At 28.5% G+C, this 20,505-nt stretch overlaps 1 pseudogene; it reads left to right on the forward strand.

The window, feature by feature from the left end:
- LOC132937534 (uncharacterized) overlaps positions 1–4,110 on the forward strand; it is a 43,671-nt pseudogene extending 39,561 nt beyond the window's left edge.
- Positions 4,111–20,505: the final 16,395 nt, after the last annotated feature.

Here is a 20,505-nt window from a genome sequence, read left to right on the forward strand (position 1 = left end):
TTGTGTAAATAAAATTAATAAGTTATAAGATAAGAAGTTAAATAATAGTCCCTATTTCTTAATTGTTTGGATTTGTTTCTTAAGAGTCGACTATAGGTACTCAATGCGTACAATCTCTTCAACCACATTCCAAATACAGACCATCCAGCCTTGTGGTCTTGTTGTTTCGTCATATATATTATAAATACATGCACAAGTCCGACGACGCCACCCGAACGTCATGCAGCTGCTCGTCATCAAGGAAATAATATTCGGGCAAGGGAGATTTCACCGTTTCCACTTTAACCTATTATTCTTTTGTTGGTTTTGGAAACTGTTCTTCTTCTGATCCCTATACATATCAGTATAATATATAGCTAGAGGCTGATATTCATACGTCCCGTGCCCGTGTAGTTGCAAGTACTGGCAACGGATGAGGAAAGAGCTTGCATGGTGGTTTTTTTCGATGTTTATACCAACATATTATATAAATAACAATAATAATATACAGCACCTCGGCATCGTATCTTAAAGGCAAGTTTATATAACAGTACATGAACAAGGCTGTTTTACCCAACAAATACAATTTAAACCTTTATTTAAACTTTCTGAAACTTACCTGCAAATTTCCAACTTAGTTAGATAGAAGTTAATTTTTAGATTCTGAACGAAGCGATGAATTTATTGATTTTTTAATATGATGTGTGTTTTTTTTATTTTTATTTTTGTCTGTCATCACCTTTTAGGATAGTAAAAATGCTTGGATTTTCTTCAACAGTAACTTTTCTGATAGGAAAGTGAATCAACTTGGTACTTTGGGGGTGTCAAAATTAAAAATTTCCTAGTAGTTTTCAAAAGCGACGTGAAAAACAAAAGAAAAATTAAGGAAAAACGAAAATTTTTACGCAAAATCTGTTTTTGAGAAAATCGATTTTGGTTTTTGGTGCAACTCTAAAACAAATTACCATAGGTACATGAAATATTGACTGAATGTTTATATTAGCATTTTCTATACACCATAACATTTTCCAAATATTTTGAACTGTTTGCAGACATTTTCAGTTTCCATTTTTTTTAGTTTTATTTTCTATAAATATCAATAAAATTGGTTGGTTAAAAAAGCTTGAAAATTTAATAGAATTTAATAGGTTATTGTTTCAAAGGCAGGTGAAAAAGATTAAAAATCCTTAGTCACAGTTTTTATTTATATTTATAAGCATTTTAAGTTCAAATCTTGACAAAATACGGAAAAATCACGAAAATTATCAAATTATTTTGAGTTGAGAATTCATAAAAATGTTTCTTTTTAAATCTAGGAAAAAATTTAGCAAAAAAAAAATGTCTACAAGAAAGTCAAATTAAATTTCTATGAGCGTTTGAAATTCGTATTTTTACAACATTTGATATTCACTCGATTTCTCATGTAACGATATTCTTATTTTTTTGTTATTAAAAAACATATGACTGTAAATACTTAAAAATTTCACTGAATGTTTATACTAACATTTTCTATACACGATGAAATTTTGAAAATAATTTGACTTTTTTGAGCTGTTGACGGACATTGTCAGTTTTCAATTATTTTAGTTTTTTTTCTATAAATATCAATAAAATTGTATTTGTTGGGTAAAAAAGCGTGAAAGGCTCCTGATATATCGTTACAATAGCAGTTAAAAAATACTGACCGTTTTCGCTCAGAATCGTTTTTCTTATACAATGATATTATATCATTGAATTCAAATTTAACACCATCCATTACAGTGACCCACTTGTAACCTACTGTACAGCAGAGCGATATCCACTTACTCATCTTTTTTTGTTTAAAATATAAATTTAAAAAACCATTTTGTCAAATGTTTTACGTCAATTATTAAGTAGGTGGGTAGGTAACTTACTTGAATTATTGGTGATGAATGAAAAATTAAATTAATCAACTGATAATTTGATCGAATTTCTCAAATAGGTAGACAATAACCCTAATTTCTTGGAATATCAATTATTAGAATATAACAAAATAATAAATTGAAACATTTCTTTAAATTAAAAAATAAACTACAAAAAACACTAGTTACTTATTATTTTTAACGTGTCAGATAAGATTATTTTACACATTATTTCAACCATAATTTAGGGTTGACGGTATTTTAAAATTATTTTGGTAATTGATATACCGTAAAAAACCGAATGAACGGTATACCATAAAAAACCGAATGGACGGTTTTAGTGCTGTTTTCTAGTATCAATGGTAATATTATGATACATACACAAAAATCCCGTGTCATATCTTTTTCCGGAATAAACTCCTACAACAAAGTTTGAGTCATATAGAGTTGATACATTTAACGGGCAACGAAGTGCACGGGATCAGCTAGTATATTATAGATTACAATATTATATATTATAGTATATAATAAAGTATATAATGTGAAACAATAAAAGTAAAAAATATCGATACTAGTTAGATTTTATTTATTATTTCTGTATACCGTACCATATCGGTATTTAGGTATACCGAAACATTTCGGTTTTTCGGTATATTGTTTCAAACCGGTATTGAAATCAATACCGTAATACCGAAGATTATTTTCAATACCGTCAGCCCTACCGTAATTATAATTATATGCCACTGGAAAAATGTTATTAGTTTTAAATAATTACACAAGTGGGTGTCAATTGGAGATGTCCACTTAGTACCTACAATAGCTACAACCTACTTCAAAACAGTATATAGGTATCAGTAAAGATGTAAAAGTTCTTTTAAAATCGGTTATCAAACATGAACATTCACTGCGTAAAAATTTAACGAAAAAACCGACATCTAATATTATGAACGCTCGTTAAAATTAATGTGCAAAGTAGTTCAATGAAATGTCGTAGATGTAACATTGAATGATGTAAATTTCATTCGTAGATGTATTCATCGTTTGAGAAAAAAACGCATTCGCAACTATCAAAATCTATTGATTTTTATAAAAAGATATAAAATTACAAACATTTATTAATTATAAGGATAGAGGTACCTATTATAATATGTATATCAATTATTATTTTTATAAAATGCCACTGATCGTTACGTATTGTTAAGTACACATTATACATTTTTGAGGACAGAATATAAATCTTAGTTAGTGGAAAATATATTACGCCGTGAAAATTCAAAATTGCTTAGATCTGAAATGGGTACCTACCTAGATTTTTTTCAAATATATTTTGCAATAGTATATAGGTTAGGTATATCTACTCCTAATTTGATTTTTCACTGTTAAAAAATATATATATTTTATTATTCTTATAAAATTTAAACGGTAGACATTTAAAAAAATTAAATATATTTAATTATATAATTTTTTTGTTTGCGTCGCAGCGATTGTGTTAATTTAAGGGTCAGAACCCTAAAACCCTACCCCTGCGTATGCCAATATTTACTGATGAAAATCGTGAATGTTCAATTTGTAAAATAAAAAGTCCAAACCAGATTAATTTCCCTGTAACTCCAAAAATCTCTCAAAGTGGTTATAATTATACGCTGATATTGTGCCTAAACCCTTACTGTTATACATTTATTCACATAGTTTTTAAGCACACACCCACACAAGTACACACCTACACGGCTACACACAAACCCCCCTTATAACTAGTACTTGCAAGTTTTGCTCGGCGAACCTTTCCACTTCCTGTTGAGTACTAAACCATATACACACATACCACACAGGTCGGTCGGGGAGTAGTGGTGTAACAGCGCACGAAGTATTTTGGTGACCGGGCGGCACGGCCTATTATTGTTCGTACCCGGCCCGTACAAGGGGTATTTTAGTATTTTTAAATATAACAGCATATAGCGATAGGAATAATGATGAATTCAATTTAAAACTAACTTATATAGAAACAAAGGAAACCTTATATTCAGGGTACATAGGAAAAATTAATAAAAACGGCGAAATGTTTAACTTATTAGAAGCACATGGATTGGTGTGCAATACGAATCATCATATCACGCATTGTCACGATCCAATTGCTGCCGTAATTTTAACAATATGAGTTTTTGACTATGTAGTCGCGAAAATAAGGCAGATATATTTATATAGACTAGGTAAGAAATATAGGAAGAACAAACGGTCGGCCAGCCTATGATATTACCAAGTATATTTGATGATATTATTGTGAAAAAAGTAATTTATATATAATAACCTATTTACGTGGAGCCTAAATGCTTTGTTTTCAATTTTCAATCCTTAGCTATAAAAGTTGAACATTTTATAAATTTTTAACAACAAAATAGTTATTAAATTATAAATTTGATAAATTTTGTCAAAATTTGAACTTTAAATACTTATTAAAAAAAATTGTGCATATGTATTTTTAATATTTTTCAACTGCTATTAGAACGATATATCACGCTTTTTTACCCAACAAATAAAATTTTATTGGTATTTATAGAAAAAAAAACTAAAAAAATTGAAAACTGACAATGTCCGTAAACAGCTCAAAAAGAGTCAAATTATTTTCAAAATTTGATCGTGTATAGAAAATGCTAATACAAACATTCAGTAAAATTTTCAAGTATCTCCAGTCATGTATCAATGTTGTAAAAAAATGAATTTCAAACGCTCATAGAAATTTAATTTGAATTCTTGTAGACATTTTTTTTTTTTTTGATAAAGGTAGACAAACTTATGTATAATCTTGCATTACATTTTCAAATCTAAGATTTGAAAAGGAAATTTTTATGAATTCTCAAGTCAAAATAGTTTGCTAATTCTCGTGATTTTTCCGTATTTTGTCAAGATTCGAACTTTAAATGCTTATAAATAAAAACTGTGACTAAGGATTTTTAATTTTTTTCATCTGCTTTGAAACAATAACCTAGGAGCCTTCTTTTAAAATTTCAAGCTTTTTTACCCAACAGATAAAATTTTATCGATATTTATAGAAAAAAAAAACTAAAAAAAATGGAAACTGAAAATGTCCGTAAACCACTCAAAATATTTGGAAAATGTTATGGTGTATAGAAAATGCTAATATAAACGTTCAGTCAAATTTCATGTACCTACGGTCATTTGTTTTAGAGTTACACCAAAAACCAAAATCGATTTTTTTCGTAAACAGATTTTGCATAAAAATTCCCGTTTTTCCTTAATTTTTTTTTTGTTTTTCACGGAGCTTTTGAAAACTACTGAGAAATTTTTACTTTTGACCCCCCAATGTCAGCAACTAGATTCACTTTTCTATCAGAAAAGTTACTGTTGAAGAAAATCCAAGCACTTTTACTGTCCTAAAAGGTGATGACAGACACAAAAAAAAAACACACATTGTAAAATCAATACGTTTAACTCATTCGCTCAGAATCTAAAATCATTTCAATAATTTCACGGTGAAGGTAATTACGTAGATTTAACACAATTATATAGTTTTTAGATTTATCGAAGAATTAAAAAAAATATTAAGCACTGAAGTTCATATTTATAAATTTAAGGATAATAAGATGAAATCAGTATATTCAGTATGCTTTATCTGGCACATGTTAAAAGCAAACAAAAGGTTAAACGAACGTTATGATTTCAGAAAATTAAATAAGATAACCAGAAATATTTAACTTTTTATGAATGACCATTGTAACGGAGAATGTAAAGAATTACTAAAATTAATAGAAAAAACGAGAGATCCGAGCTATATACTTAATTATCCTAAGTAAATAGAATTATGTTGACATATGTGTGTAACAGTTAATTATATTATTCACATAATTAAATATCAATTGGTGGATGATTTATAATCACTAAATAATATTGTATTCAAAAGGTGAAATATAAACTTATATTATATAATTAACTAACATTTTAACAATTCTAATATTATAATTTCAGGTAATCAAAATATTCTCTTATTATATAAATTTAAAAAAAACAACAGAATGTAATTGAATAAGTATTGTAAATTACATTATAATTGTAAAACGTCATAAAATATGTAGAACAAAATAGTTACCTGTTATAACAAGATTGTAAATGTAAAACATATATATCAATTGTAACTTGTTATAACAAGATTGTAATGAAATGTAAAATATATATTACAAAATTGTAATCAATGTAAATGTATATCAAAATTGTAAACCAACTACTGTTGACTATTGAACTTAAATATCATTGTTAAAGATTCTTAGCCTTTATAGGCTAATAACCTTTTTTTTGGCAGGGAGGTGTAAAGGAATAGCTTTACGTACTAATATATAATATATGTGGGTAATTGATTCACGTATTAGTGTATAAGTATTGCTCTACTCGCAGAGGCCGTTCTCTTTGAGTTGTTATGGTCTCCTGGACGTAATCTCATAGTTAGAAGCCATATTCTGCTTTGGCAAACTAATCAAGAAGAGCGTACAACAACAAATTACCATTAGGAGGCGGCAGTTTCACTAAATTGCGAGTATAACAACTTTGTGAACGGCTACATCCACCTCAAGAACACCCTGTGCACGCGTCAATACTATCAAAGGAACCGACATCGTATATATGAGGGCTTGGAGCACAGCATAAGCAGATGTACCTGGAACAGCAACACAGAAGCGCCTTCATGCCACTAGCCATATACAGGCCGACTACTATTACCACGACGATATTATACATTTTATTCTGTTATAATAAAAACATTGCATTTACTATTCTAATTTGACTATACTATTATTTTCAAAATCATCTACATAATGAATCCCTGAAGGGGCAGCACGTAACAGTATAATGGATGGTATTAAATTTGAATTCAATGATATCTAATATCATTATATACGAAAAACGATTCTGAGCGGTGACGGTTTGCCTGTGTGGATATTTTATATTATATTTATATAGTTTTACTTATTAATAATACGGCAGCCGGTAAGTTGAATTAATATTATAAAATTACAACAAAATAACTAAAATCGTTATTCTTGGTTATTTAATTTCGTCCAAATTTGAACATAAAATAACTATAAAAGAAACTGCATGTATTTTTGGTGATCGTATATGAAAGAAGTATGTTATTTAACTTACAATTTTAGCTTTATTGTTACAATATTGTAATAACGTAGAAATAAGATAAATAGAATAAATACGACTCCTGTCGATAGTTATATTAAAATAGTAAAAGTTAGAGTAGTAAAATTACGCTATTACCTTCCTCCAGGTGTTCGGAGGGCTCTCGAGATCGTGTATTCGAGAATTAGCTCAAATACACCGTACAATATAATTTTATGGAAAAAAGCACATGGAATGTATTAACTGCAATCAACATAAAATATTATATTATATGCCTTACCTGATTCGCAGTTGTTTGTAGATAATATTGTAGGAGTTTTAGGTTTTAGATAAAACAAAGTAATGCTTCAAATACACAAATTGAATTAACGAACGCACTGATTATTGCTCGCATAAGGAGTCCAGTTGTCGCTCGTTGAAATCGGTTTCTTTTGGACTTGAGAGGTTGTTACTCTGGTGGTTGGTGCTCATGCACTGATTTAAGGGACGGAGGCAAGGATGCTGACCAGAGAGTGGTGGGTGGCTTTGTCACTAAATTATAGTGGGCCTGGAAACTAGATTATTCTTTGGCGTCAGCATAAAATAAGGTTACACACATCCTACGTAATTTTGTTATGATTGCGTGTCGATATCTTAGTTGTCGTTGTCAATGGTTTTATTTGATACGACCGATTTCTACAAGCGACAGTCTGGCCGTTGTTTATTATTCTGTAAAATTTTAGTTTATTATAAGGGTGTGTGAGCATATCATTACATCCACCCTGCACTTTTTTGTGTTGTGCCCTCACAACACCACTCGTTGGCGAGAGTGAGAGCAATACAAATATTTAAGTAGAGGAGAGATAATGTGAGAATAAGTTGAAAGTTGAAAGTTGAAAGTTGAAAAAGTTATACAATTTAAACTAGACATTTATATATATATATAAAGAAAACAAATTTTACTATACAATCTAAAAGGGGCAATGTAAATAATATTAAAGTTTACATAAAAAAAATTAGGAAGATAGAACTGAAGCTAAAAGTTCGTACTCCCCGCATTCCATTGATATGTTTCTATTCTTATATATTTTATATTTTAGTTCCCTATATGGTGTCGTAATGATAGCTATACAATTTTTTTTTTTTTAATTTAATATTTGTGTACAATATATTGTCATGTTCACATGTTATGAATTTTTACATATTTTGGTTTTTATTCTATATATTCTACATAGTTTTAACTTTTAACTAATCTAACTATACATTTTTCATATAAACTTTGCTTGCAATGTATTTAGTTCATAGACACATTTTTTTTTTGTTTTTATGTTAACCTAAAAGTTAAACAAAGTTAATTTTTTTGTATATATTTTTTTTTTTTTTGTATTTCTTATGCTTAACATTTATTTTCTTATTAGTACTAGCTGAAAATTAGGTTTATTTTTTGTATTCACTGCTTTAAATTGATCTTATACCTTATACTAACTTCAATTAGGTTAATCATTTTACATTTTTTTTTTTTTTTTAATTTTTTTACATTTGTTTTCAAGCTTATGCTGACTTAAATAAGTTAGAAAAAATTGTACACATTGTTTGTACTTGACTTTTTTTTTATATTTTATACTAACTTAAATTATGTTTATCATTTTACATTTTTTTTTTTAAATTTTGTTTTTTTTTACATTTGTTTTCAAGCAAATGTTATATAAGCTTATGCTATATTTTTTTTTCATACAATATAATATACTGTCGTTTTCTGCTGTTTTTTCTATATTTTTACCCGAATGTATCGAAAATTACTAGAAATGATACATTTTATACATTTCAAAATCATGCTTAAAATCTAAGCAGTTTTACTGTCCTAAAAAATGATGACAGACACAAAAATAAAAAAATCGTCCACTCAGAATCTAAAATAAACAAATTACAAAGGTTAATTTAAAATTTAAAGTCTCACAGTTATATCTGGCTTTTACCGATTGTTCGATGATGACTTAATAATATGTAAACGGTTTCAAAAAAGTCATATCGTACAAAGCGAGAATACACAATTGCAAACCACTAAGTACAAAACAATAGCCAATAGGTACATTGGAACCATCGACGACAGCTCCACTGTACGCAGATCGAATGTATTGTGTGGGCCGCTGACGATCCGACCGTTTCAGCTGTCCGTGGTCCGTGCATTTGAGACTTCTAATCGAAACAAAAAACACATATTATGGACATGGTGCACAGTCACGTGCTCTCCGACGGTTACGGTCTTGTTTTGTTTAAAAGCGTACCACATTTATCGGGAAAACATACGTCGGCACCTTCGATCGACACAGCTATGACTGAAATAAAAGGACCGTATCGTACGGATTCAAAATCGACAACGACCGCCGTTATCGGTTTATCGGAGAGATAATAAAATACAGTAGGTAGAATCTCAATAATCCGGATTAATTGGGGCTCTAGATTGTCCGAATAAATGAAAGTCCGGATTAAACAAAATACCCTAAGTGAATGTATTATTGATTTAAGAATATGTATTATATAATATTAACAATTGGATAAAGTAAATGACAATTTGTTATTATATTTTGTAAAAATAATCGGGATCACATGTATATTATTATATGGAAGATGAATTGAATTTCTTTTTATGTTTATTTTAATCTGCGGCTCAAACTACACGTTTACGTATTATTAAATGACTGTCCGGATTAATCGAAGTCCGGACTAATGGGGTCCAGATTAATGAGGTTTTACTGTATACAAGTTACAGTCCTGGGAACGAGGAGACCTGAACGCTCTCTATTTCCCAGAAAAGATCTAAAATGTGCGTGTGGCCTCCTCTTAAGTTGAACAAGCAAACCTTAGACATTTTTAAAACTGAGACTTAGTGATATAGACTCCAGATGGTTTTTATGGATAAGTGGCTATTTTTGAGAAATAACAATTAAAACATGGATAAAGTTTGAGTACATGCATAAAATAAACTTAATTGAAACACAAAATTTACTTTTTTAAGTTAAATTAAAAATCATCTTTGAGCTGAGAGCTGAATGTATTGATTTTTCAAAGAGTCGTCTTTTTTTACCTTTTATTTTTCGTATATATTATCCCCTATTATCTATATATATTTAAAAAAATATGTACATTAAAAAAATAAATTTCCTAAGAAAGTTTAAAGTGCTCGGAAAATTTAAATGAAAAAAAAGTTTTTAATTAAACATGTTCAAGCTTACATCGTTAAACACTCTTTAAAATCTAATTAGTAACATATTTTGATTGAATTACTAAAGATTACTTAACAATCAAACCATAGACTTTTATTTAGTTTTTATAGCTATTAGACATTTTTAGTTTCTTCAATGTATTGTGAATAAATAATATTTGGCCTTATCATAAAATTGAAATTTTAACACAAGCCTAGGCTCTTGGTAAATTTTTATTCGTGTGATTTAAAAAAAAAGTTGAGTATAAATTTGTTAAAACTTTTTATAACTGTTCGAAATTTGAATTTGACAAAAGTCGTCAAGCCACAATACAGTGTAAATTATTTTGAGTTAATAAGAATTCATAAAATTAGTCATTTTAGATTCTGAGCGAAGCGATGAATGTATTGACTCTACAATGATGTGTGTTTTTTTTTTTATTTTTTTTTTATTTTTTTTATTAATTTTTATTTTTGTGTCTGTCATCACCTTTTAGGACAGTAAAAGTGCTTGGATTTTCTTCAATAGTAACTTTTCTGATAGGAAAATGAATCTAGTTGGTACTTTGGGGGGTCAAAATTAAAAATTTCCCAGTAGTTTTCACAAGCGACGTGAAAAACAAAAGAAAAATTAAGGAAAAACGGGAATTTTTACGTAAAATCTGTTTTCGAGAAAATCGATTTTGGTTTTTGGTGTAACTCTAAAACAAATGATCGTAGGGACATGAAATTTTGACTGAATGTTTATATTAGCATTTTCTATACACCATAAAATTTACAAAATATTTTGACTCTTTTTGAGCTGTTTACGGCCATTGTCAGTTTTCAATTTTTATAGTTTTTTTTTCTATAAATATCAATAAAATTTTATCTGTTGAGTAAAAAAGCTTGAATATTTAATAGAAGGCTCCTAGGTTATTGTGTCAAAGGCAGATGAAAAAAATTAAAAATCCTTAGTCACAGTTTTTAATTATAAGCATTTAAAGTTCAAATTTTGACAAAATACGGAAAAATCACGAAAAATAGCAAATTTTTTGATGAGAATTCATAAAATTTTTTCTTTTTAAATTTAAGATTTGAAAATGTAATATAAGATTACTCATAAGTTTGTCTACCTTTATCAAAAAAAAAATGTCTAGAAGAAACTTAAACTAAATTTTTATGAGCGCCTGAAATTTATATTTTTACAACATTTGATATTTACTCGATTTCTCATGTAACAATTTTCTTATTTTATTGTAATTAAAAAACGAATGACTGTAGATACTTGAAAATTTCACTGAATGTTTATATTAGCATTTTCTATACACCATAAAATGTTGAAAATAGTTTGACTCTTTTTGAGCTGTTTACGGACATTGTCATTTTTCAATTTTTTTAGTTTTTTTTTCTTTGGTTTTTTTTCTACTTTTATGGCTAAAGATTGAAAATTTAAAACAAGGCTCCACGTAAATAGGTTATAAATTATATAAATTATATAAATTACTTTATTCACAATAATATCATCAAATACACTTGGTAAAATCATAGGCTGACTGACCGTTTTCGCTCAGAATCGTTTTTCTTATACAATGATATTATATCATTGAATTCAAATTTAACACCATCCATTACAGTGACCCACTTGTAACCTACTGTACAGCAGAGCGACATCCACTTATCCACCTTTTTCTATTTAAGATTTAAAAATTTACTATAATAGGTATGTATCCTCATAGGTTCCCAAGATAGCAGTTAAAAAATATTAAACTTGCATAGTCAAGATATTATTACGCAAGTTTTTATTCACGTGATTTAAAATAAACCTTGAGCCTAAATTCACAATTATGTTTATAATAGTGTCCGATGTTTGAAATTTGACAAAATTCTTCAAAACCTCAAAAGTTTGCAAATTATTTGCAGTTATAAATGTATAAAATATTCAATTATTACAGCTATGTAATGATTGAACATCATAAACAAGGTATCTAATAATAAGAGCGTAGATTTATATGCATTAAAAACCAATCACATAATAAGCCCTAGAAATAGTTAAAATATGCATGAAAAATAAAAAAAATCAGCGAAAAAAATTTTAAGATTAAGTTTTAATTAATTAATTAACATTATATTTAAATTTATGGAACCCTACTATAAATACTTTTCTTCATTTTTTCTTTACTTTCATCATTTTGTGGGCAGTTTTAATTTATAAGATAAAAATAAAAACAGGTATCAATTAGTATAAAAAATATTTAGGAAAACCATTTATACCTACAAGTACTTATTAATTTAGATTGATATTAATCGAAACTCTACAAATATAATATTTTTTTTCTTATATTGCAATAGTATATATTTCAAAAATGTCCAAAAAACAAAATAATCAAAATATGCACTCAAAGATGGAATATGCAGTTAAAATTGTAAAATAAGCCCTTAAAGTAGATAAATATCAAAATATATAAAAACATGCACTGAAAAAAGTTAATTTTTTAGTCGTTATGTCCCAATTTTTTTGTTTGCTTAGTATATTATACGATCAACCAGAATAAATACGCAAATGCATGCAAATCCGCGATCTACTATAATAAGTTATAAGTATTCGAGCTGTAACAAAAAAATCTAAAATAACGTACTCCTGGATTTTTTTATGTATTTTAAGTTTAGACGAAATTGCACATTTACACGAAGAATAACGATTTTGTTGTAAGTGAATAATATTTTTTATTGGTATTTGAAACTCTCGAGGTTCCTACTAAAATTATTATTTATTTTTTATACAAATTTATATTTAAAAACCCAACATTTTGTCAAAAATTAATTCAACTTACTTTGTTCCTAATATTTAATTGTATATTAAATAATCCATATAAGTGACCCACACACCATTACAGCAGAGCGATACCCACAAGAAAATATTTTTTTTAGATCCTGAGTGGAACGATGAATTTATTGATTTTACAATGTGTATTTTATTTTTATTTTTGTGTCTGTCATCACTTTTTAGTACAGTAAAAACGCTTAGACTTTTATAGCTAAGAATTGAAAATTTAAAACAAGGTTCTACGTAAATAGATTATAATATATAAATTACTTTATTCACAATAATATTATCAATTAGACTTAGTAATATCATAGGCTGACTGACCGTTTTCGCTCAGAATCGTTTTTCTTATACAATGATATTATATTATCATTGAATTAAAATTTAACACCATCCACCCACTTGTAACTTTCTGCAGAGTGACATCCACTTACCTACTTTTTTTTTCAATGAATGTCAATAAAACTTTTTATAAGCATTTAATGTTCAAATCTTGACAAAATACCGAAAAATCACGAAAATTAACAAATTATCTCAATCATTTATATAAGTATTTCTAGGAAAAATGCAGGCATTCCCTTTCTTTCAATGACAATAATTAATTACTAAATAACTTCTATTCTATTTTCAGAACGTATCCCTTTCCGCATACCTCAATAAAACTGCGGAACATGTCATTCATTTCATATCAATCTCACCGAATTAAGTATGGTCAAATTAACCTCTTTGAAAGATTCTTGAAGTTACAGGGAAAATAGTCTGTTTTGGACTTTTTCCATTACAAATTAAACATTCACGGTTTTCATCAGTTAACAAATTATTCTTTATTTAAAAATGTAATGTAATTTTGGTATTTTTTTTTTTAGTATTCATAAGCATATACATATTAAAAATCTAAAATTTAACTTAAGTAACGTCATAATAAATTTACTTACCTACGCCACATATAAATAATATTGTAACGAGACAAAACGGAGTGCCCATTTATGTGGCGCACTCTCGTAGTGCATTGCACCAGCCAGTCAAAAAATAACACGCTGCCGCCGCGCGCTCACGCATCAGAGACCCGTCAACGACCGACCGTCAGGAACCCAGTCTAGATAGCACCCGTGTGCCACCCGTCGGGATATCGAGTTTTCTCAACGAATTTGTGGAAATAAAACCTTGAAGTTAACTTATTCTGAATCAGCACCCTTCAAACTATATGATTACAATCATCAAACATTTCAAATCAATAATTAGAAAACCAAACACGAAGAAATAACAACTATCAATTCAATTGTGATCCAATGGCTCATCCGTGCTCTACAGTCTGACCCGGCAAATTTCATTTTCTCCACTAACATAGTGCGTTGCGAAAGAGTTCACTGTTATTGAGAGTCAACTACCGGGAAGACAACGAGCGTTCCGCCGTCCGCTACCGATTCAGTTCCGCCATTCATTGAACACGCTGACATCCAGGACTATACAGCCAGTATATCCTTCGGAAAAACAACCGTGAATTAAAAGTTCACAAATTCTCACTCCTTTTATGTGATCCCAATATACACTATTTTTATTGTACACTAGTTAGAGTATAAACCATTATTTTAAAAGAAATATTGTAAAACAATATCATTGATTTCTTGTATTATAATGAGAATAAACGTGAATAAAATTACCACAATACAACCACGTTCAATATTCATTACAATATTCAACACTGTATTTGAGCTTATTTGGCGTTTATCTTAATAAATAAATTAATAATAGCATTAACTATATAGTATTATGTTCAAGTACAGAATTATACATTTATATTTGTCTTCAGTTTACATTTGTAAAGTTGCTATAGGCAACTAATTATACAATAAACTATTATAATTGGGGCAGAGGACTTGTAGTATTTGCATATTTATTTTGCACATTCACAATAATAGCAAAGTATGACACAAATACGTTTCATGCTTTTGCAAAACTAGTTTTAAAATTGTATAAATGCATATTTTGAGTCCTTTTTGTTATAGGGTATATTTTATGTACACTTTTATACGAAATTTTATTCTTTTTTTTTTTTTACTATTTTACAACAATTCCCATAACAGTCATTATTCCTAACAATAAATCCCTTATCGACAAACCTCGTTAAAATTATCTACAAGCCTTATACTATATTCTATTTGTATAATAACCGAAAATCAATAACTAACCGTAATTAAATTGTAATCGGAAACTTGTAATTGCATGCACAATATGCTGAAACATTTTTATTGTAATAAATAAAAAAAAAACCTTTTTGAGACATATTTAACTTCAATTAATTTTTTCCACACCAACATAATTATTTAAAGGAATACTGCCTAAATGTATGGATAAAAATGTATTTATTTTTAATTTTTTGACGCTTAATATGATTTTTTACTGTCCGCGGGCACAAGTTTTTTCTAGAAGCGCTTGAGGATCGCTGATAAGCCAATAATATTAATTTCCTGTAGTTAATTTATTAATAGAAAGAAATAAATAAATAAAAAATAGAAAATTAAGAAAAATGCATTTTGTTTATTTGGCAATGGTATAAGATATATTTAAATTATGTAATTGTTTTGACTTATTTTAAATGCTATTTATTTTATAAATATTTTTAAATGAAATTGCTAAAAAAATATTCCATGAGTGCAAAAATTCTTGCATATTTAGTGCTTTTTTAGAGCTACAAGTCCTCTGCCCTAAAATAATGAATTATTCAATACAGCCTATGTTCATGTACATAAATATATAAATATAAATATTTTTAGTCATTACACTTTTTTTTAACAGTGCAACATTGCAACGTGTGCTTTAACAGAAGTTTTACACTGTTTGTGATTATATGAGTCCATAAAATAAAAATTGAATATTACGAAAGAAGTTAATTTGTTTTATAGATATATTCATATTGTTTAATATTTATTTTTCCATCCCAAATAAATAGTTTGGTTTATTTGAACATCGCCACCGTTTAACATTCTGAGAAGAAGAATATATTAAGCTAATATAATATCAAAGTTCTATCGTGGCCATTGTCTACAACAATTTGTTTCCCTCGTGCTTGTTATCAACTCCATTTTTTTAATTATACTAATTAAAAAAATTAAACTAAACAAAATACAGACAAGAATATTAGGTAGGTATGTAATGTAGTGTACGTGATGTCCGATAAAATCACGATCATTCTTATTTGATGATTTATGATGAATAACGAATAACGATACCCGATAACAAATGACTACATCGTGTACTGTACAACATAATAAAAATGATATAAACTGATATTCTGATATTCTTTTCAGTGTTTCAATGCAATAATTAAATCCATAGGCAATAATAATTACTTTTTTTTTCTATTGATCCTTAAGCCTGGGGTAACATGCGATTTTTACCCCCCGGATATTTACCTTCCCCCCTGTAGAAATAACCTAGCAAATTTATACTGGGGGTAAAAAAAACCTAAGATATTTATACCTCCGGTAAAATTTTAAGGGGGTAAAATATCCTAGCATATAATTCTCGATCTGTTTAAAATATACTAGGATATATTATTCACCTTCCCACTGAATTTTTATAGTATATTATTTTTATTTTTTTTTTTTTTTTTTTTGGTGGGGGGGTGTAAGTACATTATTGTATTTTACCAGTAAGAAATTGTACAAAAAAAATGAACCGACCTTTTTTGCTATCAATGACGGTCGTTCGGACTTTAGCCAGCGATCGCAGACACGCACACGATAATCGGCGGCGACAACCGCGATGTCGCCCAACAAGGTAGGTAAACGCACTTGTCGACCTAGACGACGAGGTATGAACGCGTAACAGCTCGACCACGAAGTTTCGACGGCTGAACGTAAAAAAGCGCAGAGGCATCAGACTCCGTCACGTCAGGAGTTCGCAAAAGGACGCCACGCAAACACAACGACCGGCAGACAGGTACGTGCGAACAACTCAAGTCTCTACAGAAAAAATAACAAAAATAATTATATGTGTTCAGAAAACTGATTTTTTTACAAACTATTATTAAATAAAATAAATTGTTTTACCTGTTATATAACCATTTGTAAACTGTAAATATTTAACAAATATATGTAAGATGTAAGATGTTGTAAGATGGGGTATATATATGATAATATAAAATTAATAATACCTATGTAACATGAAAAATTGAAAATTGAATGTACACTATCTGTTATAATTATGTATGGTAAAAACTGTAATACCTATTAATATAAATTAATATAAAATAATAATTCATTGTTGATAATAATATGTAACATGAAATTTTAATGTACTATCTGTTATATTATGGATAATAACAACTGTAAAATCAAATTATAATTGAATTTCTCATGTTACCGTAACATACCTATGTGCCTTACCAGTTTACGAATATATTAGTATATTTTGTTTATTAATTGTTTTTTTTTGTTTTATCATACATCTTAATATTTTTAAATAATAAATATACATTACAATAATATTATTAATTATATTGTAAATTTTAATAGATTCCTTTATGTCCAGCGTCAGCAGCACCTAAATATTCCTCACTTTTTTAAAATTTTTTTCACCATTTTAAAACCAAAATAGTTTAAACGATTTTATAATGAATATTTAACTGCTTTTGGTTTTAATAATTTCATGTATTTCTTAAGGGACACCACGACACAACACGGCCATTTGTTGTCTCTGTCTTACAAGTGCGTAACAGAACAAATTTACTCTCAGTAGATTACGTTTAGCACAGCAAGTTTAAAAATTAAAATTCACCGAACTATTATGAAACTTAACGGTAAGAACTAATAACATTATCCGTGTTTGTATGTTGGTTTTTATATGATTGATCAATTGTTTAGCAAGTTATGCATTTTCATTCAATTACCCTAAATTAACCTAACACACTTAAGAATTAAACTATCATAAAAATCCTCATACAAACACAGATATTGTTCTTACCATCAATAATTATAAACCGATTCGTCTCTACCGGCATAGTGCATATTACGTCCACTCGGGACTTATTGTACGAAAAAAATTACTAAAATATTATAACCACCTCCATTTTACAGAAGAATATAATGAAATATTATGATGGTACATTTTTACATTCCTTGTTTTTCATTAGTTTATGTATTTTACTCATGGTGCATGTTTATAATATAAAACATCATAGTTGGTATAAACTTATATTGGCCAAAATGCATTTTCTGAGCTTTTCATCAAAGGCAACCCATCAATTCCAATCACTAATTTAATGGTTTCAATTGAAAATTGTTTATCAATGTACTTTACAGTATTACTATACTGTATCGTACACCAAAATAGGTTTTTGATATATTCTTTCTGATATTAAAACAACGTTTTCCTCTGCGCGTTTCAAAAACATTTGAATGTCCATGGTACTACACGAAATAAAATGACTCGTATCTCGATAGCATCACACGTTCTACTAAATAATAAGCATATAGTAACATCCAGCGGTCGTCAATAACGCACACATTTATCTAAAATCACATTATCGTTTAAATCTAATTTAATAGCTGTACGCAAACGAGTTGTCATTTTTCAGGTCAAAATTAGTATTAACCGGGTTTTCACGTTTTTTGATGAACGCAAACGAGTTGTTAGTTGTCAGTCCCACCTACAATTATTGTAAACCAAACGATAAATTCAAAACCCAGAAGGTTCTAAAAAAAAATCATAAAAAAAAGAATATATAAATTTAAACAAACAAAAGGTTCAGACGGAACGAAATTGTATTAACATTAATAGAATAGAAAACTATAAAAATTGAAAATTGATATTGTCTATATATAAATAACTTAAAACAAATGAGAATATTTTTAAAATTATATCGTGTATACTTAGATAAACTTATGGATAATCTTGTATTACATTTTCAAATCTTAGATTGAAAAAGAAAAATTTTTATGAATTCTCAACTCAAAATAATTTTTTTTCATCTACCTTTGAAACAATCACCTAGGTATTAAATTTTCAACCTTTTTTACCCAACATATAAAATTTTATTGATGTTTGTAGAAAAAAAAACTAAAAAAAATGGAAACTGAATATGTTCGTAAACAGCTCAAAATAAGTCAAAATGTTATGGTGTATATAAAATGCTAGTATAAACATTCAGTCAAAATTTCATGTACCTACGGTCATTTGTTTTAGAGTTACACCGAAAACCAAAATCGATTTTCTCAAAAATAGATTTTGCGTAAAAATCTTTGTTTTTTCTTAATTTTTCTTTATTTTTATGTCGCTTTTGAGAACTACTGGGAAATGTTTACTTTTTACCCCCCAAAGTACCAACTAGATTCACTTTCCTATCAGAAAAGTTACTGTTGAAGAAAATCCAAGCACTTTTACTGTCCTAAAAGGTGATGACAGACACAAAAAAAAATTTAAAAAAAACACTCATCATTGTAAAATCAATACATTATACATTCATCGCTTCGCTCAGAATCTAATAAATTGAACATACCATACATTAACAGTCAATTAGAAACTCAAAAATAAATACTGTACTCACTTCAAAAAATTATGGCAATCATTTATTTATTATTTTAAATTTAATTATTCATATAAATATCGCAACTAAGTTTTCACATACGTTATCAAAATGGAGAGCTTATTATTGACCGACTACAAAATACCGACCGTAGAAGACTCACCTTTTGAACTTGTATTATAAAAGCGAGCCCGGTCTCGTTTTTCTCGCACAACAAAAATAGGCACCAATAATTGAAACGCGTAGACACGCTCACACTAAACCGGTCAAAATGCGCGTTCCTTCGCATGACGCATTTGAATCAATTACAACCAAACTATTTTTAATTTCGGTTATAAAGGCCGCAAAGAAACGTTGATGTATGATAATGTTGTGAACAAAACGAAACCGATCTATTGCTCAATCTTTATTAATAATTATTATTATAACAAAAAGGTTTTATTTTTTTCTTTCTATATATTTTTAAATTTTTATCATTGGGCCTCCCTTATGGGTTGGGGCCTTGGGCCCGTGTGTTCAACACACGCAACACACCCGGTTATTGCGGCACTGGCCAACGGCCAGATGATAGAACCCGAACTGGTAAGAAAGCTGTGGGAACTCCGCGACGCGTAATAGATTCTATGAATTAGATCTTGGCACTGTGAATTTGCATCGAACTACAATTTGTTGATCATTTGACGCTTCTACCACCAACCTATCAACCTTCTCCTATAAGACGGGTGCACGCAACACTAGTTAATTTTTACAGACCTTATATAAGTTCAAATTAGAACAAAATTAGGTATATATTAAAACCAAGAATACCTAACTATACCTAACTATCAATTGTAAATACTTGACATTTTCATCAAATGTTTATTTAACATTTTCTATACATGATAAAATTGTTAGTTAAAATCATCCATATTTCTTAAGTTTAAATTTATATTTTCAACAGGAACTAATAGTATGAAGTTTAAGTAGTTACTTCATAGAAACAAATTGATAATTGATA

This window comes from Metopolophium dirhodum, chromosome 1 (assembly GCF_019925205.1).
Source record: "Metopolophium dirhodum isolate CAU chromosome 1, ASM1992520v1, whole genome shotgun sequence".
Classification (NCBI taxonomy): domain Eukaryota; kingdom Metazoa; phylum Arthropoda; class Insecta; order Hemiptera; family Aphididae; genus Metopolophium; species Metopolophium dirhodum.